The sequence below is a fragment of the Falco cherrug genome, chromosome 6, assembly GCF_023634085.1.
Source record: "Falco cherrug isolate bFalChe1 chromosome 6, bFalChe1.pri, whole genome shotgun sequence".
NCBI lineage: Eukaryota > Metazoa > Chordata > Aves > Falconiformes > Falconidae > Falco > Falco cherrug.
The window spans coordinates 53762345-53790298 of record NC_073702.1 but is presented as its reverse complement, the minus strand read 5'-3'; the positions used below and the strand labels follow the sequence as shown (position 1 = coordinate 53790298).

General features: G+C 40.1%; 1 long non-coding RNA gene across 1 annotated transcript; it reads right to left on the bottom strand.

Annotated features, from left to right (window-relative positions):
• Window positions 1-9: 9 nt before the first annotated feature.
• LOC129736303 (uncharacterized) lies at window positions 10-27954 on the bottom strand. Its single transcript, XR_008732671.1, has 3 exons — window positions 27787-27954; window positions 9974-10036; window positions 10-94 (listed from the first exon to the last, which is right to left on the bottom strand). It is a non-coding gene; the product is annotated as an uncharacterized LOC129736303 (long non-coding RNA).

Here is a 27954-nt window from a genome sequence, read left to right as displayed (position 1 = left end):
GCACTTTATTCACTGCACTTGGACTCAGCTATGCTTCACTCTTCTGAAAACATTCATGCCCTCTGTTTCTGGCAGGTGCTGCACGTTTGGATTACTGCAACAAAGCATTAGAAATGATTCAATAATATCCTCAGAAAACTGGATGACATTTCTTCACTCCATGACTTCTTCTAGTTCATCTCCACCTTTGCAGATTGCATAATAAGGAAAAAGAAAATGTACTTCTTTTAGGAACAGCTGCATCTAGTCTTAACTTCATGAGCTGGCCACTCCCACATGCATGGATTTCATACCTAGGGTCTGTAGAAAGTCCTAAAAACAAAGCCAGAAGCATTGTCAAAGACATTATTTACACATCAGCCCAACTTCTCTGCACTTAGCCTTTGCCAGCTGCGTGTGCCTCTTTTACAAGCGTGTCACATGCTTCCTGCAGCGAAAGTAAGAGACCCATGTTGGACACCAAGGCTTCAAAAGGTATGTGTGCTTTCTGTCCAAGTATTGTCTATCTAACAATGGAGCTATGCCACGGAAGCAGTAGAGCAGCCGCTTCTCTCCCCCCAGCCTTTGTAGAACAAAGCACCAGGCTCCTCAGGAGTCAACTTTGTTGTTCTGCTGTTGTATAACGAGCTGTCATCCGGCCACAGGCGCCAGTGGCCACAGCCCCCCTTACAGGAGCAAACAGTTCAAAAGCAGAGCTGGGTTTATGCCGTTTAATTTGATGTGTCAAGCATCTTTATTACGAGCATTCTTGCGATGTTTGCTGTTAACACTCGGAAAAGAACATGTATCAAATCTAGCCAGGACATGGGGAGGGACAGAGGACAGATCTGGCAGCAACTCTCACTTGCTCTGACAGAACAGTAATTTTCAGGGACAGCATGCAAGCTACCAAGAAGATACTTCAGCATGCTGTAGATCTTCCCTGAATATCAGATGGGATAACAACCAACAGCATTTGCCACCGGCAATCCGGTGTTTGCCCCTTCTCCATATCCTTGGCAGTCACTTCCAAGGAGAGAAAAAAAAAATATGTTTGCAGATAAACAGTTTGTGGGCAAATTAGTCAGGCCAGATGTGAGTTAAACTTAGAGTAATTATGATGGTTTTATACTCTCTTTCCAAATGACTATTTAACTCCCATTCAGACTATTGGGAACAATATGACACAACATCCCGTGCAGTAAATGCTCAGTAGAATGCCCTCTGCCAGAGAAAACATGCTGCAAATATTACTGTATTCAGTTATCTCAGCATAGGAAGAGACAATGCTCGTCAACATATTCTTCAAGGAATAGGAGAAAAAAAAGTATAATCTGGAGCCACAACCAAAACCAGTTGCTGACAGTTAGACCAAACCCTTCTGGGAACCTGTCAGTGTTTTCTTCTGCTGTGTCTACTGCACAGGCACCACGGTAATAAGTGATTCAGATACATTCCTGTGTAAATCCAAGAAAGATGACGTACTTCCTAATAATGATAGGCAGACAGACAGAATGATTTAGAAACTACTCTGTTTGTTCACATTTCTCAGAACACTTGTTCACAGCTTAAACTGCCCAGCTCCAGCTAATCCTTTCAGAAATAAAATTGTCATACCAGGCAATAAGAGTCTTCATATAAGTGGAAAAGCTTTTCTTTTCCATGAACCCGTTGACTCATTCATCTTTCAGCTCTCCACTCCAAACACATTTCTTAGAGCAAACCCTCTGCCACTCACATTCATGCATGAACTGCCTATCATAATTACTGACAAGAAAGAAACAAAAGCAAGCTGCTTATTTGTACAGAAGCAAGAATGGTCTTGTGGTTAAGGTACTCTGCCATGACTTCTATGTGTGTACAATTTACCTTACCTCTTGTCTTGATTGTCCTTCCCCTAAAGACACCATTATGGTATCAGGGCTTTCAGACCACCCTGGGACAATGTAAGTCTTTGCTTCATTTTGACAGTAGAAAGCACATTCACCAGCTTTAGTTGCATACACGAGTAATTAGGTTGCCATAAAGAGTGCTATATGCAATTATCCATCTACACAAACTTTCTTAACCAAACATTCCTTAAAGTCTATATCTGTGCTAAGAGTGTTGGGCAAGCAAAACACCAGCTGAGCAAGAAGACCAAGCCTTGTTATGGTAAGTAGATAGACACCACCCAAGGAAGGTAGCCCAAGGCAATAGGCAGCTGGATAGAAAACAAAGAAAATTCCTTTTTCATAAGCGAGCTCCTCCACAGCAACACACAAACATGCCTAAACTAGCTCTCTACAGCTCAAAAAAAACCCACGCTGAACTTCCACTCTCTTCTACCTAGCAACAGGCTCCCTTACAGGGATTACATGCTCTAACACAAGCGTATATGCCACTGTGCTGTGTGAGGATTCCTGAACTTTCCTTCGGAAAAGTAAGGCAAAAATCCCTAGCGAGCATGTAAAAAGGTATATTTTGTACGTTATTATATGGCCTAATAGCACATTGTTACCAGATGTCTAATCAGCTACTTAATAAAAGGTGTCCTTCCAGTTCCAAGTGGAAAACATGCACACTCTCCAATAAGCAAGCTCTTGAAATCTTTTCCAGCAAATGTGTTTTGTCCAGACTAATAACCCTCCACAAAATAGCGCAACTGTGACAAAATTGTGTGCATCAGTAGGAAAAGAGAAGGAAAAGAGGTCTGAGGTCTTTACCCCCAGTTCTTACACACTTCTTTTCAAATTGCATTGCCTGCCTTTCTGCTCATGCACTCCCCTGGCCATTAGCACCTCTATACATGATTTGGAGCACTTAACCTGACCCATTAAAAGGTACGCAAAACACTCTTCAGAGAGCTGTTCTGTCTGCTTATCACAGCACCGGATCTCACCTACCATATTTTTAATCACTCTGATGTCTGCATCCATGTGCTGCATGCCCCTGGGCTCAGGAACCTTATCATATTGTTGATCTGTATAGAACCATGCACACTCTCTATCTATAAATAACAGAAGTAATTATTACTAGTAAATAATATATACTAGCTCATTTAAAATGAATCATGTTCTCCAGTCACCTTAGAGAATGAATAAAATAAGCAAAGCTACAAGGCATCACTTTAAAATACTTCTTATATAATTATTATGAAATTGCATTAGGCTATGACTCATTCCTGCAAATGCAGAGTTCATTGAGGGTAATTAAAGTAAGTCACTATCTCTTCAAGGCAGTGACTCATAGGCTGCTGCCCATAGCAGAGTGAAGTCAGAGAGAAGCTTCTGTCTTTCCACTGAAAAAGCGATAGCAGCTTATTAAAGCAGTAGGTAGGCTCAGTTCGCTCTTCCCTCTAGTCCATTTAGCCAGCCATTTAGGATTTTTTCCCTATCCGAGAAGTTAAATCAACTACATATTAACTAAATGTCTCACTAAGACTATAGGGAAAAAGAAAGAGCTAAACACAACTGGGATATACCCAAATGACATTTCCCTAAATAATTGTTTGTAGGATTTAAAAAAAAAATAATGGTGGTGTCTGTGTGTAGCAATATAGAAGTCATCTAATTAAAAGTTGCTGACAGTAAGGTGCTACACTTAGTAGGTATATATGGATCATTTCATGACAGAAGTTGCAGCTGAGATTGAACTAAGAGCACCCAATAGTTAAGAAGAAGAAACTGAATGTCATGCTCCTTTGGTACTATGGCAGGAACTATAGCAAGAAAAGTGATGTCAGCCTCTGTACCAATGTATATCTGCACAATAGCTGGCAAGAGTTTATATTCTTGAATCTTTTCTAAAAAATACACAGCTTAGATGAGTCAAGTAGGAATAATTCATATAGTCTGGGAATTTGGTCACCAAAGTACAAAGCTACTGAAAAAAAAAAAAGTATGAAAGACAGGAGATTTTAGATGCACTGCTCTCCCATGCTCCAGCACTAATGACAGCTCATGAGTAGCTCTTTGTTTATCTCTACCATGGTTTTCCATGCTGTACAGTTGGTGTTCTGTGTTTCCTAGTGTGTGTTGCTTTGCTAAATGCATATATTTTTGTGCAAGTATATATGTATTCATAAATTTTTCAGATCTTTTGATGTGGGAAAAGCCAAACATCAAATACCTTCCTCATATTCTTAGCAGTTTCATATCAGAAGATTTCTGTCCACATGAAGAGAATTAACTTAGGGAAAGAGTGTGCTTTCAATATATAAATGAATCTAAAATCTACCAGTACTGGGAAATGTACTTCTTGGGAATACACAATTAAGCTGATAGCAGGTTAAAAGAATGTTTTCTCATTATAAATTGCTTTGCAATAACATAGATCATAATTGTAGGAGTCTGTGACAGTTCAATATTAACTGACTTCATTTCCTTAAAGCTTACCATCCCTCCTAAAGCTTGAAAAAAGTTGTGCAATATCAATAATAGAGGATATGAAGAGTTTAAGCTGTTTTATGAGCCTAATCAGACTGAATTTGTTAAGGAAGCTGCCATAAATACTGAAGGACTGCAGAGTTCATGATATCCAAGTCAGGTTAACTTAAAACAGTGCTTTAAACACTTCTCTTTCAGGCTTCACAAGCATATTCCAAGTATTAAGTGGTTGCTTCACCACATTCTCTATACCAAGGGGGGAGCATTAATGTACCATCTTGACAAGCTCCATTTGAATATAAAACATGATATTGTACATTGGACCCAGGGCCTAGAAGTCAGGGTGGAATTCATTTAGCAAGTTGTTTTTTAAAGAGGTTTAAGCACCAATTAATTCATTTTCTTGGTTGGGAATGGAGATCATAACTGATAAAAGCAATCTGCTTTGAAATTTGCATCCATGTTTGCAAATATCCATGGTACATCATTAGGTATAAACTCACTTGTGTAAAAAAAAAAAGTGAAATTATATTTTCAGAATTGAACTGGATCTGGCTAGGATGGAATTAACTTTACTTACAGCAGCCCATATAGAGCTGTGCTTTTCATTTGTGGCCAGAGTGGTGTTGATAATACATCAGTGTTTTGGCTATTGCTGAGCAGTGCTTCCAGATCGTCAGGGCTGTCTATCCAATTCCCCACCAAAGGCCAGTAGGCTGGAGGTGAGCAGAAGGCTGGGAGGGGACATAGCCAGGACAGCTGACCCCAACTGACCAAATGGATATTCCCTACCCTATGATGTCATGTTCAGCAATAGAAGTTGAGAGAAGAGAAGGCATTGGGGTGGGGGGGCAGGGCGTTAAGACATTTGTCTTCCAAAGCAACCACTACACATACTGAGGTCCTGCTTCTCAGATGTGGCTGGACTTCACATACTCTGATAGGAAGTAGAGAATATATCTCCTCATTTTGCTTTGTTTCTGTGTGCAGCTTTTCTCATTAAACTGTCTTCATTTCAGCCCATGAACTTGCCCATCATATTTTCTCCCACAGACCTACTGAGAAGAGGGAGTGAGAGAGCGACCTTGGGGGGGACAGGTGTCTGGATTACAGCCAAGGTCAACCCATCACAACAATATTCACTGACTTTTAACCTCCTAAGCTTTGGCATGCCAGAACTTTGAGGTCAGGTAAGAAGAACTGGAAGGTGTTTCGTAAATCCTCATTGCATCCATTCTTTGTGCCTCATTCGTACACTTTCTTATTCTTAGTGTCCAGGTCTTCATGTGAAAGAAGCTATAAGCTCACACCATTCATTAGGTTCTGTACAAATCTATTAAGCTGCAACATCACATTATCTTTTTGCCAGACCACTTTGCACAGTGGCTGTCTTGTATAAAATGAGTTTTTCATTTCAAAGCAGTGAGTCATAGACATACAGCAGCACTCTAAAAATCAGCATCACAAATAACCAGCCCCAGTGGATAAATCCTGTGGAGTGTTTCAGCAAAGAGGTGCTAATTTTGTAACACAGAAGTCCAGAAGATCACACTAAAATCCTTAGCTGACCTGTTCTGTCGATTGTAATGATATTTATCAGTGTTCTGGCAACTCTATCCAGTGTCTCCTTCAGACAAAATTAGTCCACTCCCTTTTTTCCTCATAAATCTTGTAAGAGCATAACTAGACAGAGCAAAGAAGCTTACTAAAACATTCTCTGTTCTGTCTCCCTTTTTGCAGGCATGTGCTCAAGCACTCTGGAAAAGAATTCAACATTTTTCACTAAAATGACTTCTAAATACAAAAAAAGCCCCCAACATACTAGGGAACATCAGTCACCTCACAAGCAGGAAACCTTTGAAATGTGTTCTGTATTTCTAAAAGAAATAGTTTGAATTCCAAATTCTTGGCCTTCCTGAAATACACTGGACTTCCCTCCTCTCATTCATGTCCATCCTAAAAATCTCCTATTGCTTTTTCTCACCAGTGGAATTTCATTAGTATGGAAAAAGAACCACCAAAACCATGCTTGCAGGACCAGGAACAAATGTATATGAATCATGTATGGTTGTGCACTAAAGAACTATATGAGATGGGTTTTATTATAACCATTATTCTGTCTTTCCCAGTCCTCCATTCCTATTTATGTTTCTGATTTGTCTCAATATAAACTCCTAAAGTTAGAGACCCTGCCGTATCTACGGTACTAGTGAATGCCATGAGAACAATGACTACAGTGCCATTGCTTATAAGGCTCATCCAGAAGACCTGGAAGCAAACTAATCATAGGTACAAAATCAGTTAGGATAGACATACACAAAAAGTAAATTCTTCTTATCAGTACATCACTTTTATTGAACAAAACTGAACACTCAGCTGTCTTAATTGTGTCTAATGATTGCATGTAGTGCTGTTCTTCATGTTAACTAGGACTACACTGAATATCAGGGCATGTTGGCCAATCTATATATATCAGCTTCCAAGACAAAGCTTTTTGCTTCCAGCATCAAAAGAAGACTCAAAGTTAGATCCTGACCAAATCACTACAAATGCAGTCTGAATAGGCTGGGATTCTTCAGCTTGGGAAAGAGACAACTCGTGACAACAAATGGTAGAAGTATACAATATTGCAAGTGCCTTGGAGAGAGTGAAGAAGCATCACGTTTTCACCTCCTCTCAATAAATAATCCAGGGCTCGTAAAATGAAGACAGTAGGAGCAAGTTTCATAACATTGTTCATAACAACGCTCTGGTTCTTGGTGCAGCAGATGCTAGAACTATGGAATACACTGCCCAAAGAAGTCACAAACCCAGCAGTTTAGCTGAGTTCAACTGTCTCCAGCAAACTGGACAAGTATGTGGAAAAGAAACGTTTTATTCTGGAAGTCCTATCAAATAAGTTTATCTTGTTATTGCTGCTCCCAAAGCACCTACTTATGTCCATTGTTGAAGAAAAGTCACAGGGCTAGACGAATCCTTTGATGCTTTTGTAATTGTTTTAAAGTTTTTATGCTATATATTCTCGGGACCGGACTTCCTAGGAATAGAGGCAAAAGATCTTGTGTCACTCAACCAACTGTCAAAGTCCTTACAAAAGCTTTGGAAGCTGTTCACCAGCTTCAGCCAAGGCTGACAGCCATGATGACATTTCTAAAATAGTAAAGATGTGCAAGTGTTTGAAAATCAATGACAGGAAGAAGAAACAGATCCAAATTAATCATAGAATCACAGAATGATTGAGGGTGGAAGCGACCTCTGGAGGTCATCTTGTCCAACCACTGCTCAAGCAGGGCCACCTAGAGCCAGTTGCCCAGACCCTAGGAAAAGAGGAAAAGACTTCAGCCTTCATCCATCAGACACCAGAGAAACCGAACCAGAAGAGACACAAGAAGAAAGATTTAATAGATTTTACAGCTCACAGAACCCAGTTCTTACTGCAGAAATTTTACATTGAAATATTTTAGAGGCAGAGGTGACGGGGATTTTAATTTCAAAATTTGAATTTGACTTCATCAAGCTGGGTAGTCCTTCATATTCATATTTATCTTGTTTCCTTGGCATAATTGCACTATGCCCTATGACTAAGATGTTAAAAATAAACTCCTACTATAAATGACTCATAGCTCTCAAATATAACATATAAAATCAAATTATGAAAGTAATACATACACAATGCATTAATATTGTAGCAGCATCCAAATAATTGCTGTGCTTTGAATATATCTAAAAATACACAGACCTGACCACAAAATCCATTCCCTTTGTAACAATGCAAAATGACATTATGAATTTCAAATAAATCTTATTGTCGGCTGCATGTGGAGCTTTTCAAACATGGCACATCTGTCTTGGCCCACAAATTCTCCTTTTGCAAAGAAAGCAGTAGCCTCTCTCTCTGCTGCTGTGTCCGGGATGTTGCTGGTTACCTAATACCCACTCATATAATTTAGAATTTTACTTCAAAAAGTGCCTTGGGATATTTCAAGTATGAAGGGAATAATTTAAATCCCATTTTTATTCTCTGTCATGCCAAGGGGCAAAAGTAATAGCCTTATGCAATATTACACCACGTTGCATAGGCTGATGTGTTATTACATAACATTGGCTAAGTGCTGAAAGAAGCAAATGTTTTCAAAATACACACAAAAAGCCCTAAATGCAGGGGTCCTTTCAGTGCCCTGAATGAGCACAGCAATACAGACATTGTAAGGAACAAACCTGGCTTTCAGCTGAACTCATTCAGACAGACATGTAAGACCAGTGCTCCTGTTGCGTTCACTTTGCCCAGGGATGAACCAGGAAATGTTCCATTAAATCTCCCAGCCAAAGCAAGTGTATCTTGTATTGTGAAATAGCGTTCCTTTTTTCAGTCAAAAATTACAATGTTGGTGACTACGCATCCTTTGATGAACATTTTAAAATCATCTATTTCTATTTTAGATACAAAACAAAAGTCAAAATTGAAATTCAATGTTTGTCTACAGTCCTGTGGAAAAGTAAGGATGTTCAAGAGACAAACTATAATCTTTAAGAATAATGGGTCAGTACTGTACCATTACCAAGCATCTGCACATTGCTGCCTGTATGTGTTTGCTCCCTGTTGATCAAACAGGACAAGCTAAGTTTCAGAGAATGACTTAACAATATGTAACCAAATTTGACCTGCTTCCTTACTCTTCTACACACATTCAGAAACAATTTTATTTTATACTTCAATAAAAAAAATCTTGTAGTACAATTAAAAGGATTTTCCTTTAATAAATAAAACCGCTGAAGAGCATAACATGCTACTTCTATTACTCCAGACACTAAGGTAGTCTTTGCTCGAGGAACGTACTGCTAATGTAGCAGGGATCCAGCTATGAGCACTGGCCTGAGAGCATCTACAAGAATAAATATCTATCTAGGAGCAATAAGAGCATGACTTTAGGTAAGATATCTCCTAAGAATTAGACTTTGGACACTGCTGAGAGAAAACATTAGAAAGCAAAATTTCAAGTCAAAGGTGAGACTGTATTTTGAAGCACACATCTTCCACAAAGTATTAGCATTAACCCATTAATGACATCATGTTTTAAAAAGATGGTGACATATCGGGCTGATGTTCTCGTGGGAGGTTTGCAGGCTGAGATACTGTAGCTACCAGTTCCCTCTGCATTTTACATTCTAATTGCTCAGTTACTGATAAAACAATTCTTCACTACACTAGGTGTTGTACAGTTTATACTGTTTTTAATCTTTTGAATATTCAATAATTCTGCCAGCTAACTTTTGATAACTGCATACTTTTTTCCCATACTTCAGTCTTTAGAGTTCCAACTGTAAAAACGTCTGGACATTACTGAGAAAAAACAATAACATTTTAAATCACCATTATGCTATTAAAATCAGAACTTAAACTCTGTTCTTACAAAAATAATATATATACTAAACTATGAGAACACACTGGATTTTAATGCTCTAGTGAAGGATGTCATCAATCACTTATAAACCAATCGTTTCTCAATGTATTGTTTTTTCAGATGGATGATAATAAAAAGAAAGTGAAAGTAAATGGAAAGTACACATAAGAGCTACTGATAAACAAGTTATGGAATGTGAAAATATGAAGTAAAGTCTTTCTGTACCTTTGCTTCCTCTTGCTTGGCACACAGGTATGCAGCAAACAGCAACAGAGCAGCAGTAAATGTCTATGAGATAAATCAACATGTTCATGTTTACCTCTGTGAGGTCTTGAGGAAGATTTTCACATTATAATTTCAAGTGTAATATTTACAGCAATAATGAGCAACCATTCTCCTGCAATATCAAACCGTGAAGGATTACCAGAGAATGAAGGTAAAAGGAAGGCTGGTTTAGAGAAATCATTAAAGAAGCTGTGAAACCTTCCATAGAGAGATTTGTTCGGGTACTCTTTGTGAAACAAACTGTTATTTGGTGCACCAGGTTTTTACAAATCTTTCCCTTACCCTAACCATAGAGCAAGATATTCTGATGATGACAGCTGAAAGACCTTCTGAAAGCAATATGACAAGGTTTATTTCTCTCAACTACTTTCAAATTTATTTTGTTTTGTCTCTATTCTATGATACTAGTTCAGAAACAGTGGTGAAACACAGCTGATTTCTAAGACTTCTTTTTTTTTTTTTTCAAAATAAAATTCATTAATTATTTTTTAAATTTTAGTAAAAAGTAGTTTGAGCCATACTGCAACTTTAAAACAAAATTCTCAGTTAACCACTCTAAACTAGACTAATAGAGATTATTTTCTGAGTTAGAAGGAAGTCAGACTAAAAATACATAACCAAGAGCACATTATTGTTAGAAACCTTGTCTGCTTACACACCTAAATTCTAAGGGATGTTATAAGTCCGTTACAAATAAGTGGTGAAATAAAACCTCAGTACAGGTTTATCAGTGTTCTTACAAGTAGGTGAAGGCAGATGACAGTGTCCAGTGGCTGCCACAAATGTTAGCTCAGTTAATGGCTTCACTTGTAAACCATTAAAAATCTGCTTTTACACTGTTTTATATTTAAACTAAGCCAAACAAGCAGTGCCACAACAGAGTGTACCTGAGATTGATGGACTCAGTTTGATGGATGCCTCAAGGTCATCGCAATTTGCATGTAAGGTATGACCGCAGAGTTTAACTGCTGGTTAATGACAGCTTTCTCTCTCACGTCCCTATCTGGGAATTCATCTTGAACTCTGAGTCCCAGAGCAGAGAGGAGAAAGGTCATGTACAGACTCAATTAACCGAAAAACTGGTTGAAAGGAAGCTGAAGATGTCACTGGTCCTTCCTGCTTCTCAGGGCAGAGCAGGCATATGGTACATAGCTTATTCCCCAGAGCCTTTCCCTAGGGGCTTTCAGGGACCTACAGGCACTTCCAGCCATTCTCCAGCCAGTCTACTCCAGCACTTTGCTACTATTTTGAAGAAAAAAAAAATAATAAAAAAGTGAATGTATGAGTCCCCACAAAGAACAGCTATTAGTTTCACACAGCTTCATGTATCCTCAGTGTCTGCAGATAAATCACACTTACACAGTCTAAGTCGTCACGATATCTAGAAAATATAATAGCCCAAGCTAGAAAACCTAACATTTTCTTTCCAAAGAAAAGGAAAATGCTATATCCTGAGGTGTTTCTAGCATATAGGCAAAAGCTGTCTCATGGGTCACTCCCAGTCTGTCATAGAAAAGAGAAAAACAATTTCAGTAATAGTCACAGCTCACTGTGTCCAGAGCCAAAGACCATGTTCAAGTGATTCTGAGCTGGAGCAATTCTTATGCCCAAGAAGGAAGCTCTACCCAGTCTTTTCGTTCAGAAAAAGATGAAAGGAGCTAAGCCTGGTTAGAACAGAGGTCCTCCTCTGCAGAAAGGGAGGTTATCCTTAATAAATAGCATAATCACAGAACCACAGAATGGTTGGGGTTGGAAGGCATCTCTGGAGACCACATAGCCCAACCCCTGCTAAAGCAGGTTCACCTGCAGCAGGTTGCACAGGATCATGTCCAGGCAGATTTTGAATGTCTCCGGAGAAGGAGACTCCACAGCCTCTCTGGGCAGCCTGTGCCAAGGCTCTGTCACCCTCAAGGTAAAGAAGTTCTTCCTCATATTCAGGTATAACTTCCTGTGTTGCAGTTTGTCCCTGTTGCCCTTTGTCCTGTTACTGGGCACCACTGAAAAAAGCCTGGCCCCATCCTCTTGACACTCACCCTTAAGATATTTGTGTGCATCAGTAAGATATAAAATCTTGGAAGTGTAAGCCAAAAGAAATATTGTGAAGTGATGAGAAAAAGGATAACACAGGACAGGAGAGAGCCACTGGGATATGGCAGATCCAGTTTCACACTAACAAGGGCAACAACATCGTATAAATAAGGGTGTGAATGTACTGTGTTCCCTTTTTGTTTTCCTGATTATCTTTAGTTACGGGCTGCATGAATTATGTAGCGACCCAGCTAGGCTGTGCAATTATAGCTGCAAAGATAAAAGCCAAGTCAGAAAGCTTGCTATCCTTTTTCATTTATTATTTCCATCTCACTCTCCATTTATTGTAATAAATGTGGTGATATCTGAATCCTATACAAAACAGGGCTGAAAAATCCTTAGATACCAAGGCAAGACAAGCCCTGATCTAACAAGGCAGTTACTTATGGACCTGGCTGTAAGTGCATAGGTAGTCCCATTGAAGCTGGAGCAACTGCTTGACTGGTGATACTGCTTAGTACTAGGGTCTTCATGGGATGTGAGATGTGTCTTTGCAGTTACCAGAGGACAAAGAGTAAATCATACCCGATGCTATCCATATATGTGCTGTATAATTTCAGTGCACAGTAAACAGCTTGGCCACACACTCTGCTTGCTTATGAAGTGACATGGTCACCACTGAAGACATCAGAGGCCCAAGATGTACTGCTGCCACCCATACAAGCCAGTGATGAACAGCTTTCATCTCAGTCACATTCCATTCTGTATCTACCATAGTGAGAGCCATTCCACTGCTCCAAATGATAAAGGGACTACAGATACCATATCACAGTAATTAAAGATTTATAGTAGTGTAAATAATTAACACTCCCTCTTTCCACAGAACACAAAAGTCATGCTTAGAGGAATTTAAAAAAAAAAAAAAAAAAAAAAAAGCAGTAAGCTCATACCAGGCAGCTGAAACAAATTTATCTATGTCACATCTCAGAGGCGTCGTGTCCTCTCTCAAAAGAACATTTTTTGTTAGGTCAGGATATATTGGCTATAAAGTGGTATATTGCATATTTAGGTCATTTTTCAAAAGAATGAAAGTGTGCCCTATTTCAGAACTGCTTGATAAAACCAGTCCGGTTTGTGTTTAGGCTCAACAAAGTAATGCACTGAGCTCTTCAAGTAGTGAAGACTACCACTCCTCTAGTCCTGACACCAGCAATCTCGTTGCCATCTGGCAACTTCATGATAGGAGATATTTTTTTTACCTTTTGCAATCGTAGGTGCTACAGTATTAGGTATCTAATTTTTTCCAATAATTTTTTCGCGTTGTTGTGTTTCTATTGTCTCTCATTTTCTTTGCATCCTAATGGGATGGCTTTAAACCCCTTTAGATTATACAATGTGCTTTCAAAGCACTCTTCCAAAAGCACAAAGTATGCCTGAATTAAAACATTACGGTTGCAAAGACCACTACTCAGAAGGGATGAAGCAGTGCCAGCAGACAATGTGGTAAATTTAATATAGAGCCATTCCTCATAGGCATTACAGTAATGTCATTAGCTGCTTGGTCATTTACTCTTTTTTTGCAGGCTTTTTCTTTCAGTCGCTGCACATAATGGAGTTGTTCTGGTATGAATGAAATGTGCAATAACAAAGGTTATTCTCTGCAGTTTCTCTGCCTCAGCTGCTGCAGAAGCTGGAGCATGAAAGGTGGTTAAACTCAAAATTTTTGTCTACTAGGGAATTTTCATGTTCTCTTTAAGGTGCTTCAAGTTACAACCAAAAAGGAGAACAGCAGCATTTCCTGCAAGATGGATATTCTGATGATGTTTTGTTCTGTAAGAAGAAAAAAGCCCAGTGTTTTGTTTCAGAAACATGTTCAGAGCTTGCAAGTTTCTTGTTCCTTAAGCAACAGAGCAACAAAAAGATTGCCTCGTAGCTTCTTGCACACCAGCACTGGGCAGTCGCCCGCAGCCTCCCTGTAAGAAGGCAGCCGTGTGGGACTGTGCAGCCCCTCAGCCACCACTGCTCCCTGCCAGGGCCAGCCCTCGGGGCTCCCCCCTCCAAGGCCCTTGGACACCCCAGCCATCAGCAGACACATTTCTGGCTCCCAAGCAAACTCCTTCTTTGGCTTGTCTGCCCAGCTCACCCCTGCTGAAGTGCAACTGCCTGGCCTCCCTGACACCCTTGGTGGTTAGGGATACCTAAGGAGAGCCCAGCGATTTCTTTTAGCCTCATCCTTAGGAAAGGCTGGTTTGGATTGACACGGCCTCGTCTCCAAGGCCATTGCTGCAAAGATGTGCTGCCTTCAACAAGTGCACTAGAGTACTCGAGCTGTAAGGAGAGCTGGTGGAACTCGTGGGCAGGTGTCCCCTGCACGTTAGCAGCCTCAGGTCACGCTCTCACCGTGGCTGCAACACAAAGTTTAGTGAGAAGACATGTCCCTGCCATCCTACACTCAACTCCAGGCAAGAGGACAGGTGACTCTTTGTACCTGCATTTCTGTTAGGACAGAGAGGAGGAAAAAGACCCGTCTTCGGGGTCAAGGGGAGAACATTTGCCTGGGGCACCAGGAAGGCACGCTGACAAGCAGGGGTTATGTGGAGGCAGCGCCTGCCGCGGGCTGGCGTTCCTTTCACGGAAGGGGTTGGGTATTCTTGTACCTGGGCCAGGATTTCTGTGCCAAAATCTGCCTAATGAATAAACCTCCAGGCCTTCCTTTTAAACCACTTTCATTCCACAATCATTTCTTACGGACAGGGAAACAATATTTTTGTGAGTCCATTTGTAATATGTCTCTTTTTTTTTGTTGTTTGCCTCCTTCTCCTTCCTCCTTCTTCGCAGTTGTGAGACGTGACCCTTGGTTGCTGGCAGCCACATGCCCAGCAGCGCCCAGGGGGGCTGTGAATGCACTGAACAGGTCTCAGAGTACGCAGGGGTCATATTAATTTCTCTTGAGAGTTCCTTAGAGACATTTGATTCCTGTGACACAAAACTAGTTACTAAATAACAAAGATTCAAAGATTAGTGTTATTGTGTCTCCCCAGGCAGCCAAGGGGAGGAGGAAGGCAATAATGTGAGCGGCAGAGGACACCGACCCTGCATGTGCCAATGAAAAGAGTCATTATTCATCAGGATTTTGAGCTTAAAAGTTAAACTCAGCTGTTTCCTGTGGCTGATACTGGTTGTCTCTGTTGCACCACCAATGACCACACAAGGTATAACACTGGTTTGCTATCACCATTTCTCTTAAGCTTGTCAGTGGTGATAAAAAGCCCAGATGCTAATTTGCTATAATGCAACTTTATCAGTGCTTTAATGGTAGAAGAGGACAAGGATCAAGTAAGTAATTGTTAAGGAGAGGCTTTCCCTGTTTCCCTAAGACTAGAAGAGGTGTATGTAGAGAAGAAACTGGGAGACAGCAAGGAAGATTGTGGTGAATGAGTGTGTATGCGTGTTGCATAATTTCTTGTACTAGGAACAGTGGGAACATTTGCAATCTAAATCACAGTGCTACAGAGGACTGGATATCCTGAAAAGCAGCTACAAAATGGGTCAGCTCTGCTTTTTGGAGGGTTCTGGTTTGAATATGGCCTCCCAGCCAGCCTGTCGGTCAGTGGGTGCAAGCGGTTCCCATTCCTAAATGCACAGAATGCAAAATATGTGAAACATCGGAAGAGACAGCAGAAGTTTCTCTCATTTTAATTAGAGAGTAAAAAAGAAACAACAAAAAACTCCAACAAAGCAAGCAGGTGAATCTTTTTGTTTCCCCGAAACTGAAATGTTCTTCTTCTGTTCGAGAAACCTCTGGAGCAGTCTGCAAATTCTTTAAAGCTTTTAGTTGCATTAAAATACCCTCAGACTATGGCATGTTCTCAATAATATCCTTCTGCAAAGTGTTCAAATAGCCATATAATGAGGAAAAATGTCTCTAAGCATGTTCTTGTTAACTACAGTGGAAGTTCAGGAGCTTAAAATGCTTGTTTTTCAGACACATGTTCACTGAATATCTGCCTTTAAACACAGTGGGTGATCTCAGTACTTCTCGAAAGCATTACAAAAAGCTTTACAAATGTACAGATTCATCACAGTTTTCCCCTAAAGTCAGGGGATGAACCTTAGGAACATTTAGAAGAAAAAAGGACTTGAGGGTTTTGCATTTTAGGCTTGTATAGTGCAAATAAAAAAGCATCTGTGCCAAGGAGCCTGGGAAACCCACTCCCAGGGTTTTGCAGAGACCCCCTGGATTCATCTGGTGCCTTCTGCCAGCCTGCAGTACCCTCTGAATCAGTTCTGACCACACAGAGCCCCAGCAAAGAGCAATAGCATGTGTGCAGCTGGTTCCTTTTTACCCACCCACTTACATTTGTGTCTCTTCAGAAATTTGTTCTCCCTCTGTGTAGTACTGCCTTTTTATTCTGTGGTTGGGACAGTGAAGAAGCAGCTTTGAAAGGGTGTGAAAACAGGAGCTACATACCCTGACTAGGAGCTCATTGATCCTGTATGCATGCTTCATCTGAGCTGCCATACGCTTTCCAAAATCTGAAAGCTTGTTAGGGAAAGGTATGTGATGCACAGAGGAGGGGTTTTCCCTGGAGTTTTTGCTGATTCATTTTGTATCTACCTGGAGCAGGTAGGAGGAAAAGAACCTTACAGAAATTTTAATACAAATTGTAAATAAACATATTGAGAGCCCAGAACACTTTTTTAAAATTCCCATCTCCATCTATCAATACCAAAAAAGGAAATTTTTTACCTACATAGTATTTTCCTAGCAAGTCCTAAATAGAATTAGGGGCATCAGAAATTATGCAAGAAATCCGTTGACAATTCTGAGGGTAATCATGCATGTTGAGGATGTCTGAATAACTTGAATAACTTGTGGTTTAGATTTCACATTCTGGCTGCTCGTATTGTTAACTTAAGCCAGGCTCTTTGTCTTTTACTTGACAGAGCCAACAATACCTCCAAGGTGGGCAAATACACTTTCAGAGATAAATAATTAGCTAAAAAAAAAATGCATTACTCTATAGAGGTATCATGGCTTCTCTTTCTCTTTGTCTGAGAGCTGGATAAAAAAAAAATTAAAGCAATGGAGATATTTGAATGAAATGCTAACAGCCTAAAATCCTTCCATATGAATTACCACTATCCATAGTGCCAAGAATTCCCTCAAAGGAGCTATAAGTGCTGATGGCAAGGACTGAGAGATATCTTGCTGGTTGGAGTCAGTTTTAAATTGTCATCCATGGGTGGTTAAAGTTCCCATAATACCGGCAGTTTTCTCTGGCTCACTGATCAGGAAAACAGAACTAGCTAGCTCTTCCCCTAATGAAGGATTAGGATTTCATCCTGCAGGCACCGACCATCCTCTTCCTTCACTACCACTCATTTCACAGGTTCATTGACTTCTTAGCACTTACAGAAGAGATACAGTCAAGCAGTCCCTGTGCATCACCACTGTGTTATTTAACCCTTACTGCTGCATGATACTTCAGAGCTCTTTGAAAGAACAGAAAGGAGAGAAGCTGTTCAGAGGTTGTCACAGAGGCATATATGATTGACAGCCCCTTCCTGTCTCATTTCATGCTTTTTTGTTGATCCCATGTTCCCTCTTGGTTTTCAGTTAAGGACATGACACTGGTACATCTTTGCTGAGACTTACTTGCCCGCCTCTTGTGCCATCTTCATTTTCTTGAGTTTGAAAGATGCTTCCTTCCTTTTATCACCATCAAATTATCATTCCGGTTCTACCTATTCAAACTAGTCCTCTCTCTCCTACTCCGTATCACATCAGTGAGTCAGAATCTGGCTTTCTAGCAAAAGCTGTTACTGTGCACACAAAAGCACGCCCCCTCAGTGCACCTCAGCATCCCCTGTAAGATCCTGTATCATCCTCTTCTCTCTTTTCTGTCATTTCCAACCATGTATGTAAGCTACCCCAAACATAGTCCCTTAATTAAAATTAATGGCAAAGTCTTTATCTTTTATATATAAGACATAGCTCAGGGTGGATTTCACCCAACTTCAATGCTTTGCTTTGCATGTAGAAAGGATTACAGAAGAAAAGTATGCACTGTCTTATCGTGACTATGGTGGTGTGCTGAGACCAAAGCAGAGATCTGCTATATTTGAGATGCAGGACAGGCCTTTTATGTTCAAGCTGCTGCTGTTGATACTTGGATCTGTACCAGCTGCACTGTTTCTAATTTGGAGAATAGCAAGCATAGGGGATTATCGAATGCAGCCACATGGTCTACATTTTCCCTATGACACCTTTTCCTGTGTGACCCTAGCCCCCTCCCAAGAGCCAGACTAAGATGCTTCCATTAGATAAGGCAGAAAAAGATCTTCCAGTTTTAGTAGCCAGCATATTTCTCTTACATGAAATGGAGCCCATACCTTGGATTTGATACAAGAGTAAGTAGGTCATTAAATAACCTGGCAACCTACCCAAAGGATACAGAGGCATCTGTACGGGGAAGTTTTTACGTAAACATTTCATTCCAATAGTGAACAGCTATCATTAGTCCTTTAACATGCACTTTGCATAACCATCAGATAATTCCCAGCCTTCTCTCCTATTTCATTTTTTTAGAAGTCTCCTTGTCACCTATTATCCTCTTGGTATATGTCTGCATTGCCACACAATACTATGTTGTGTAACCGCTAGGCAGATTACCTTATTTTGCCAACTGAGCTTCACTGTAAGCTAACAGGCATCTGCTAAATTAAGTTTGTAATAAAGCCATGTCCATTGCAGATCACCTTGGCTTTTAACTGTTGATGAACAGGAACTTACTTCACTGAACGCTTTGCTTTTTTCACTTTTTCCCTGTGCCAAGACACTCAGAACAGCAGCATTCATACACCAAATGTACTATAGCACTGGGACATCCTGGCCTCCACTTTATTATTTTAATTGTTGCTCTGCTTTGAATTTTTCACTGTTTTATTCTCTATAGCATGAGATCCTAGTAGGTTCCTGTGATGAGAGGTCAAACTAAATAAAAATGGCCCTGCTGGTTCTGTCAACTAAATTCAAACATTACTGTAAAGCTTTATAGCAATAATACCTTTCGTGCTACTCTATTCAGTAAGCAATTCCAGTGGAATCCCTGTTCTGAGTGGTTTATTATAGCTCAACCATAAAAATGTGCTTTGGGCTGAAAGTGGATTTATAAGATTTTTTGCCCAGGAGCATATGCTTTGTAAAATTTAATTTAAATCAGCTTAGCTATTTTTTTCTTTAAAGACTGAAGAATAAAAACAAAAATAGATTATTAGTCTTTTTCTTAGCAGAAAAAAAACCCTTTGCTTTTATTTCTATAACAAGTAGGCATTATTCTTGCCCTTCACGCATATATGTAATTCCATCAACTTTGGAGGAGACATGGGGAAGACCATGAGAGCAAAATTAGTCTTTCTTATTTTAAATTAAATATGGAGGCTGTCTGGCCAACTATTTTGACTAGGATTTTCTAGTGAATAAAGGGAAAAATAGGAACAGTGATATTGGAAAAAAGAGGGTCTAATGCACGTTAACTGCTTTTCACAGGAGTTAACAACAAAGACTTCTATGAAATGGCAATAGGAAAAATCTTATTCAATTCAGTATGATTCAGTTTACAGACCCATTATTACTCTTGGGATTCCTGGGCACAACTTTTTTTTCTGCTCTAACAGTTGCTTTATGCAGAATTTGAGGGGTTTTTTTCCCCCAGTTTTCCATTATTTCCAAACATTTGAGCATACATTTTGCTGAGAACTCCCAGACAGAAATATGGCAACTGTTTCACACATGACTGGTGAGTTAACAAGATGCAGTAACTCCTTCTGCAGTTTTCAGGTGGTATTTATAAGTTGGTATGGCATTTTGCTTCATGATAACATTTACATGAAGGATAGAAAAGCTGCGCCTTCTGGAGTAATGGGATCTGTAGCAACAAAATGGATAACCAGTAAGTCTGGCTGTCTAAAAGTTTTATCATCATCATCACATGGATTAACGTAAAACTGAAAAGCTACATTGATTTGGTTCAAAGTGACAAACTTCCATTTTGGTTTGACATAAAACATCATGGTTTTGTTTTGAATAGTTTTACTCTGAATTTTTAAACTTTGTTTTTCTTGGGTGCGATTTTCCTGACCAATATCTCCTCTTTCCCACTCAGCCTTATTGAACAGCAGCGTTGACTTAAAGAATAGTACTCCATCAAACATATTGCAGTTCTTCTGACAATATTCAATCTCATGCCAGGGGCATTGCTTATGAAGAACTAGAGCCCTGGCTACATTTCATCTTCAAATTTTGTTCACCTGAAGGCCGCCTTGATAACTTGCTAGAGGTCATGTAGACATTGAGCAAAGTAGATTGAATTGAGCAGCTCATCAGACAGGGCCGGACCATTTCATCTGAGTCAGCACACAAACTACTCAGCAAGTAACAAGGAGTTTGGAAATATAGGAGTGATATTGCTCATGGAAACTGAAGAAAAAGGTGTCTGATGGCAGTCTATGGGACATAGCCTAATTCAGGGGGCCCATCAGTTCAGAGGGAACATGCTTTCCATTAACATTGTTTCAATAGAGCTGAAGATGAAGCATTTTCATTTTCAGATCTCTGCTTCAGAGTAATTGTCACATACCCCATGCTTTGGGCACTCTACTTCCAAACACTTGTTTGTAGAGGCTTTTTTTTTTCCTTTCCTTTCCTTTCCTTTCCTTTCCTTTCCTTTCCTTTCCTTTCCTTTCCTTTCCTTTCCTTGCCTTGCCTTCACCATAACAGACAAAGTTAATCCAAATGCAGAGAGCTGTCTACAGTGAAAAGATCAGTTAAAGCAAATGAATGAAATCCCACCTTGGGGAGGCACTGTTATCTTCACCTCTTTCAGTGGTTTAGCTGTTGACTGTCAACTTCCAGGGAAAACAGGATGAGTTATAACAAATCAGGTGGATAACAGTACAGACAGAAAAAAGAATGTATTTAAAAATAATTTGGAAATAAGAATAAGTAAAGAAATTATGTTAAAAGAGCCTAATGAGTTTCAGGAATAGCAAGATAAGAATATCTGAAAAAGCTATTTTAATATGCAATGGATTGTTACAGTCAGCATCACATACCCAAATACACATACACACACATATACATATATATGAATAGTCTTGATGCTATTTTAATCTTAAATTAATCTCAGATTTTAATACTGCCAGGTGTTCAAGATGGTTAATCAGTATACTGTATGCAGCTGATACATATCCGGGGATAGGAAGGAAGGAACCTGAAGGCACCTGCCTTCCTACAATATGCTCACAGGCTGTTTAATGTATGAGGCAGTACACCACTCTGGCAAGCTGGAAACAGCTAGCCAAAGTGCCTTGGACATTTAGCAGCAGCCATTATTGAAAAGGAGTCAATGCTGCATGTCAGAGATCCTGCAGCTGTACCATGTCAGATCCTGCAGCTGGATCCAAACATCCATCTTCTACATATATAGTGGATTTCATAATAGAAGAATAGGCAAACTCATTCATGACTTAATTTATACCAGATGCATCAAAAGCTAACATGCAGTTCTGCCATGTGGTCCAGACTGCTTTCTAAGGCACAGCTTTCCAGTCCACACAGCTAAAATCTTCCTCTAAGTTCTCACATCTCAGTACTTCTCAAATCCCACATCTCAGTAGCATCCTTAGCTCTACCATGAATAGGTATGTCTTGTTCCACTCATTTCAATTCATATAGCTTGTTCTCCTATGGCTTGTGTTCATCTGAGACGTTTCACACTTCTTCCTTTTCTCTAACATATGAAATAGAGACAGGTTCTTTTTACCTTTCTAGCTCTTCACAGAGCATCATGCCACTTCTCAGACTCTTCTCAGTAGTATTAAGTGATATGAAAAGAGGCAATGGAAACACACTGAAATACAAGAAAATCCTTTTAAACATTAGAAAACACTTTCTTGTTGTGAGGGTGGTTGAACACAGGAACAGGTTGCCTGGAGAGGTTGTGGAGTCTGTATCTCTGGAGATACTCAAAACCCAACTGGACAGGGTCCTGGGCAAACTACTCTCACTGACCCTGCTTGAACAGGGGTGGTGGTATAGATGACCTCAAGAGGTCCCTTCTCACCTCAGTGATTCTGTGATTCAGTGATCTTATCTACCATCTCTCATTCATTATTGACTTGATGACTCTTCCTTCCAAAAAGTATTGATAGCAGCTTATGCCATCTAGGAGTTGTATTTCCAAACTTGTCCCCATACCATTTCCATGTAGGGAAAATCTCCCTTTCGAACTTCTGCAAAGTGCCCCTCTTCAAGACTCCCCTGAAAACTCTGTTGCAGTCTATAAAGCCTATAAAAGTAATTTGTCAAGATGTAGGTAGTTGCTGTGACTACTTATTACTCTGACTACTGTACTTCTATGACTGTTGCTCCCTTTATAATTCAGGTTGTAAAATGCTTGAGACACAAACTATGCTTGGGTTTTGTACTGCACTTACCACCACTGATTGTTGTACGTAAGTAGAACTGCTAGACACTCAATGAAAAGAATAAGTGGGTATCGCCAAAATAGTCACAGTATGTTCCAGGTTGGGTCAAGATTAAAATAAAGGCCCTAACTACTATTTTAATTGTTAAGGAATTGTTTTGATTGTACAAATACACAGAAACTGTAAAGCATATGAAATCTAAGGTATTTCTTTTTTTGCTATACTATTCATTTAAGTTTCAATAATTCCATGGAACTTAGCCTGAACTTTATTGGTAACTATGGTGACTAACTGTAATAAATGAAGTAATAAAGGTACCTCAGACTTTATTTACTGGGGAATAAGGTGCAGCTAGAAACAGAAACCTCTACTTTTCACAGACAGGTCATTCAGCCATTTACATAGGCTGTTAATATATAGATGAGTTTTGAATCACTTGCCTCCACCTGTATGAATAGATCTGTTTCTCCCCTTCTTTAATGGAAATGTGCTGAGTGCAATAAGCCAGGCAGACAAAGTTCTGAAGCATTTCTTATCAGAGGATGGAGTGTCACTACGTCCTAGACAGATACATTTCCTCCAAATTACCCTGTGCACTGCAGTGTGAGCCTGCAGCCTGAGCAGGAGAAGTTGCTTTCCTATGTGTTTCTGGCTCTCACTGGCAGCAGAGATGATTCTGTATTGAATGTAACCATAATTATGCATCCTGCTGTCCCATTTCTTTGATGCAACAGGGTAGGAGGGAAGACCTTAAACAGGACTGCAGTTGCAGGTGGCCAATTATCTAGCAGCGTGTTTGGGACAGAGCTTTTTGCTGTTTACATTTCATTACCAACTGTGCAGAAAGCAATTAACACCTGGCCTCCCTTCTTTCATTTTTGATACCTGTATAAACAGCAAAAAGGATGATACAAACAGCAGAAGAAATTCAGAGATGAGAATGTTCTACTCAGTCCTGATGCACCAAAACCAGCAATGTTGTACTTGTCTCATACTATCTCCATTCAAATAAGGCAGCAGCTGGAACAGCCAGAAAACATTGACCTCTGTCAAAATGATAACAGCAATACTGTAGCAGCTTTTAAAGTATGAAATTAGTAGCTTGATTAGAGCAATAAGATGTTCTCTTGGGGTTTCATGAGATGAGCAGGAGTGCAGAAGATTTTGCTTGCTTTTGGCTAGGTATCAGAGTGTCATGATACCTATGGTGTCAGGCAGTATGAGGTTTTGCTGTGTTTCATTCCATCTACTCAAATATAAATACACGTATGTGTTATTACTGTGGTATAAAATTCACTCTGTTATGAAAATTCGACCCTTACATCACCAAAATTAACTTCCTTGCCTTATGTTAGTCTCTTTTCAATACCTAAAGTCCTTAGAAACAATATACTGGCAGAGTTCTGCTGCATGGACAGAAAGAAAAGCCAAACCAACCTCTTTCCTAGTGCATTACACCCATATTCCCCAGAAACACCTCCTTGCCCAAAACACAGAAATGGTCATTTCCTCCTGTCAGCCCTGTTTTCTTAGTTTGGGAGCAGAGAGTCACAACTTGGCCAGGACAAAGTAGAAGAAGCTTTGTCATAGGCAGAGCAATTCCTGAGACTTGATACAGAACATGAGTCATATGATTTTGAAATATAATCTATGGCCTGTGAAATATTTAATTAATCTAGTGCCCAGAGTTGTGGTTTGAGAAATAAAACAGCTCAAGCTTGTCATCTTGGGTGGCATTAACCCAGAGCAGAGTTATGGGCACTAAGAAGTTCACCTGAACATAGTTTGTGGCAATGCCTTCCCCTAAGAAACAAAACCATGCAGCACTGGCTTTATCTGCATTTCATGAATGGCCCAGATTTTGTCCCAGCAAGCCCCTGACTCTGCTGGTTTAGCATCCTGATAAACTGGTATCTGAGATTTTCAGCTGGGAGGCAGCAGCACCAACTTTGCTTTTGAGGAGTTAGGTGTCATCTTTGAGCTGAGACTAACAGCTGACTACCGTGCTTCTCTTCTACTCTGTTGCAGTGTGCAGTCCAGCTAGTGGTCTAAAATTACAGACTACTTTAAAACAGTGTTTAAACTCTGTGTTAGGTTTAGCCTTGGTTCAGAATACTTAATTTCACCCTAAGTCTAAAGGGGTTGGAAAAACACCTCTCCCATCTGATCTGGAAGAGCTCCCAAGTGGCCTTTGAATTATTTCATTTTTCTCTAAGGCCCCAAATAAACACAGAGCCTTATAATACACACACCTTGGGTGTAAGCAATTATTCATGATACAACAATACAAATACAAAAAATATGTCACTATAAATTCTTAAATGAGCTGTTTTCACTTTCTGATCTCAAAGTATTTTCTTTGTTTGATCTGTCATAAAGATTTCTCTTAGCTCTTTAAATAGGATTGGCTTCTTGATGTATGTGGGAAGATAACTTATTGCAGTGGTAGAACAAATTAAAATCTCTTGTAAATGTGAGCTACTAAGTGCTGCAAAAGAGAACGGGTGCTTCAATGCAACCAGACCATAAAGTTTCAGCATTAGTTGCAGAACTGCAAAGGACAAATGTTAATGTGGCAAACTGAACAAAGTCGCTGTTGAGACTTACTCACTGGAGACTTACTTCCCTGCATCATCACTAGGACCGTTATCATCATTTACTTCAAACCAGGAAAAAAATGGTGCTGGCACCTACCTTTTTTCACAGGCCTAGTGAAAGTCAGAGAATATCAATGGCATGAATAACTGTAAAATCTCCCCTGATTTCTAAAAAACCCAGCTACCATTCAGTATTAACAGTATGGGCCTTGTCTTATCACAGTGGACCTAACATCTTCCTGCACTTGTCACTATGTTGATTTCTAAACTATGTAACTTTTTACAGGGACTAGAGGGAAGAGAGGAAAAGAGGATGTTTGAAATGCATTGAAATCATGCTTTGCCTTGATTAAATACGTATCAATGCCAACCAGCAACCCTGCTATAATAAGCTACCTAGCAGTTGTAAACAAGTACCATGGAGGAAAAGTATTAAAAAAAAGACTGAGATCTCATTTTCTGATTTATACTGCAGGGTGTTTGGTTGGTTTTTTTTTTTAATACTCTTGTTTAATCATGTCTACACCAACCATTATTTATGTTGCAACTAGAGAACTGAGCAGCAAGATCCTGTATTTTCTAGGCCTGCTCCTGTCCTGCTGGAACTTTTCCACAGCACAGCATGGCTGAGACATCGACACTTTGTTCTGGTCCAATACCCTCAGCTCCAGACAGCCCCAGAGGTCATTGCACCCTATCCAGAGCCAAGAGAGCAGTGCCCAATGTGACAGTCTCCGTCTCCTAGCTCCCTGCTGGCCATCATCCCTGGCAGACAGCTTGGTGTCAGCAGCCCTGGTCTTGCCAGATGTCCTCACCCACCTGAAGATGAGTTTTCCCAAACCCATTGCCCCTCTATTTGAGCCAGAGGTGAGGAGTGTCATGAACTACTAACCTGCCCTGGGTACCAAGGTCCTCAATGTGGCTCATATTTATATTAAAGTGCTTTTTAGGCACTGCAGCTGTCTCTCTAGCATCACTGCCCTACATCTGCACTGCCCGCAGCCAGCATAGGCTCCTCTCTCCTCTCTGTCCTGGCCTTACAGCCTGGAATATTTGACTAGGTACATTACTAATGGCATTTCCTTCCTGTGAACCATGGCACCATGAACAGAAACCTGCATTTAAAGGATGTGTGATTTGCTCTGCTGTAACAAACTATTTCTTGAAGGAAGGCTGAAACAGGTTCTGACACTTTTATAATTATATAAAATACATAACAAATTTTTCTTTTAGGTCTCTAAGTTGTACACTGAAGTCAGTAGGAAACACATCACACTGTGATCAAGTGTGATCCAATGCCCTTAAAATCAGTTTTCAGAACTCATATGTTCCCATTCTCGATGCCTGGTGGGCTGTGCAGAAAAATAAACCCTCTTATACCTCTACCAGCACTCATGCACACACTCCTGGTTGCTCTGCTTCCTTTGGCAGCCCATGAAAGCCAGGCAATGATTCTTCTCCACTCTTCCTAAATAAATGCCTGATCTGCTGTGAGTGCCAGAGCTCCTTGACCTCTGCAGACTAGGGAGAAAGGACGGGCTGTGGGTCATACCCTACCTGTCATTAAAAAAAAAAAAATAGCATCAAGTGGGAAAACTTTTTGCTTCCGCTGTGTTTTGGCAATATGCAAGAATTGGAACAGCTGTTCTGCAGTGGTATTACAGCTAGGACTTCACTCACATTTGAAACCATCTGATAAGCTTACATATTAACCCTGCTGATTTACGTTAACACTTAGCTGTGGTGACAAGTACTCTTTGCACTTACTGCACACTGGCACTTTGTCTTGCTGCTTGCAAGGAATTCAAGTAGAGATTAGTGACGTTAATGAGGAAGAATAAGAGGGTGAATGTAAGCAAAGCTTGAGATATTGGCAGGTATCAAAAAAGTCTGCAAAGGCAGCAAGCAGAAAATACTGATTAACACTCTGCACAGGTTGCCCTTTCATCAGAACACAATGCTTGACGATTCAGTTCTGTCTGGTTTTGCATGTATTCTTTAAACCATTGTTAATCTTTTCATGGAAGGAATTCCATTTTTATTAATTTGTTACAAGTATTGGGATTTTTTTCCCTTGCTTTGTTCCAACACAGAAGTTATAAAATGCAAGCCCAGACACCACCGTTAAATAGTAAAAGTCTCATAATTCAGATACTAATGCCCTCTCTGGAGATCCATTGGGCCTACCCCTTAATGGCTGGACTTGATGCTCCTCAGGGTCTGTTACAGCCTAGATGATTCTTGTGCTTTTCTCTGAAGCAGAGAAAATGCAGTTGTCATTACTCCTCAGAAGTACAATAAAACATTTTACTCTGTCTTTACTCTGTACAGGATTTCGTTACTGAAAACAGTGAGGCCTATCTGAAACAGAAATATGACTTGTCTGAACTATAGACATAGCTAAATAAATCACCAATCACAATTCCTTTACCTGTTTGCTACACCAAAACACTAACCCGTGCACAAGTTCTTCCCTAACCACAACCGTGCACTACTTCTAAGTGAAAGAAGAATAAACTTGGCATGTGTTTCTACCAGGGCAATTAGTGCAAGGCAGCCACAATGCTACAAGCTCACACCCAAACTGAGACATACTTTGACTGTGAAGCTGGCTGACGTAAAAAGCAAAGCACATACCACATGTTCTGTTCTTGGAGAGGACATGACTGGGCTGTGGCAAAGTAAGTTCAAGGGACAGGGTGCCTCTGAGGTGCCAGGCAAAGCAGGGGACAGCAGGAGGCAGGCAGTGCCAGGGATGCAGTATGAGGGAGGCAAAGACCTGCAGGAGATTCCAAGGCTGGTGGT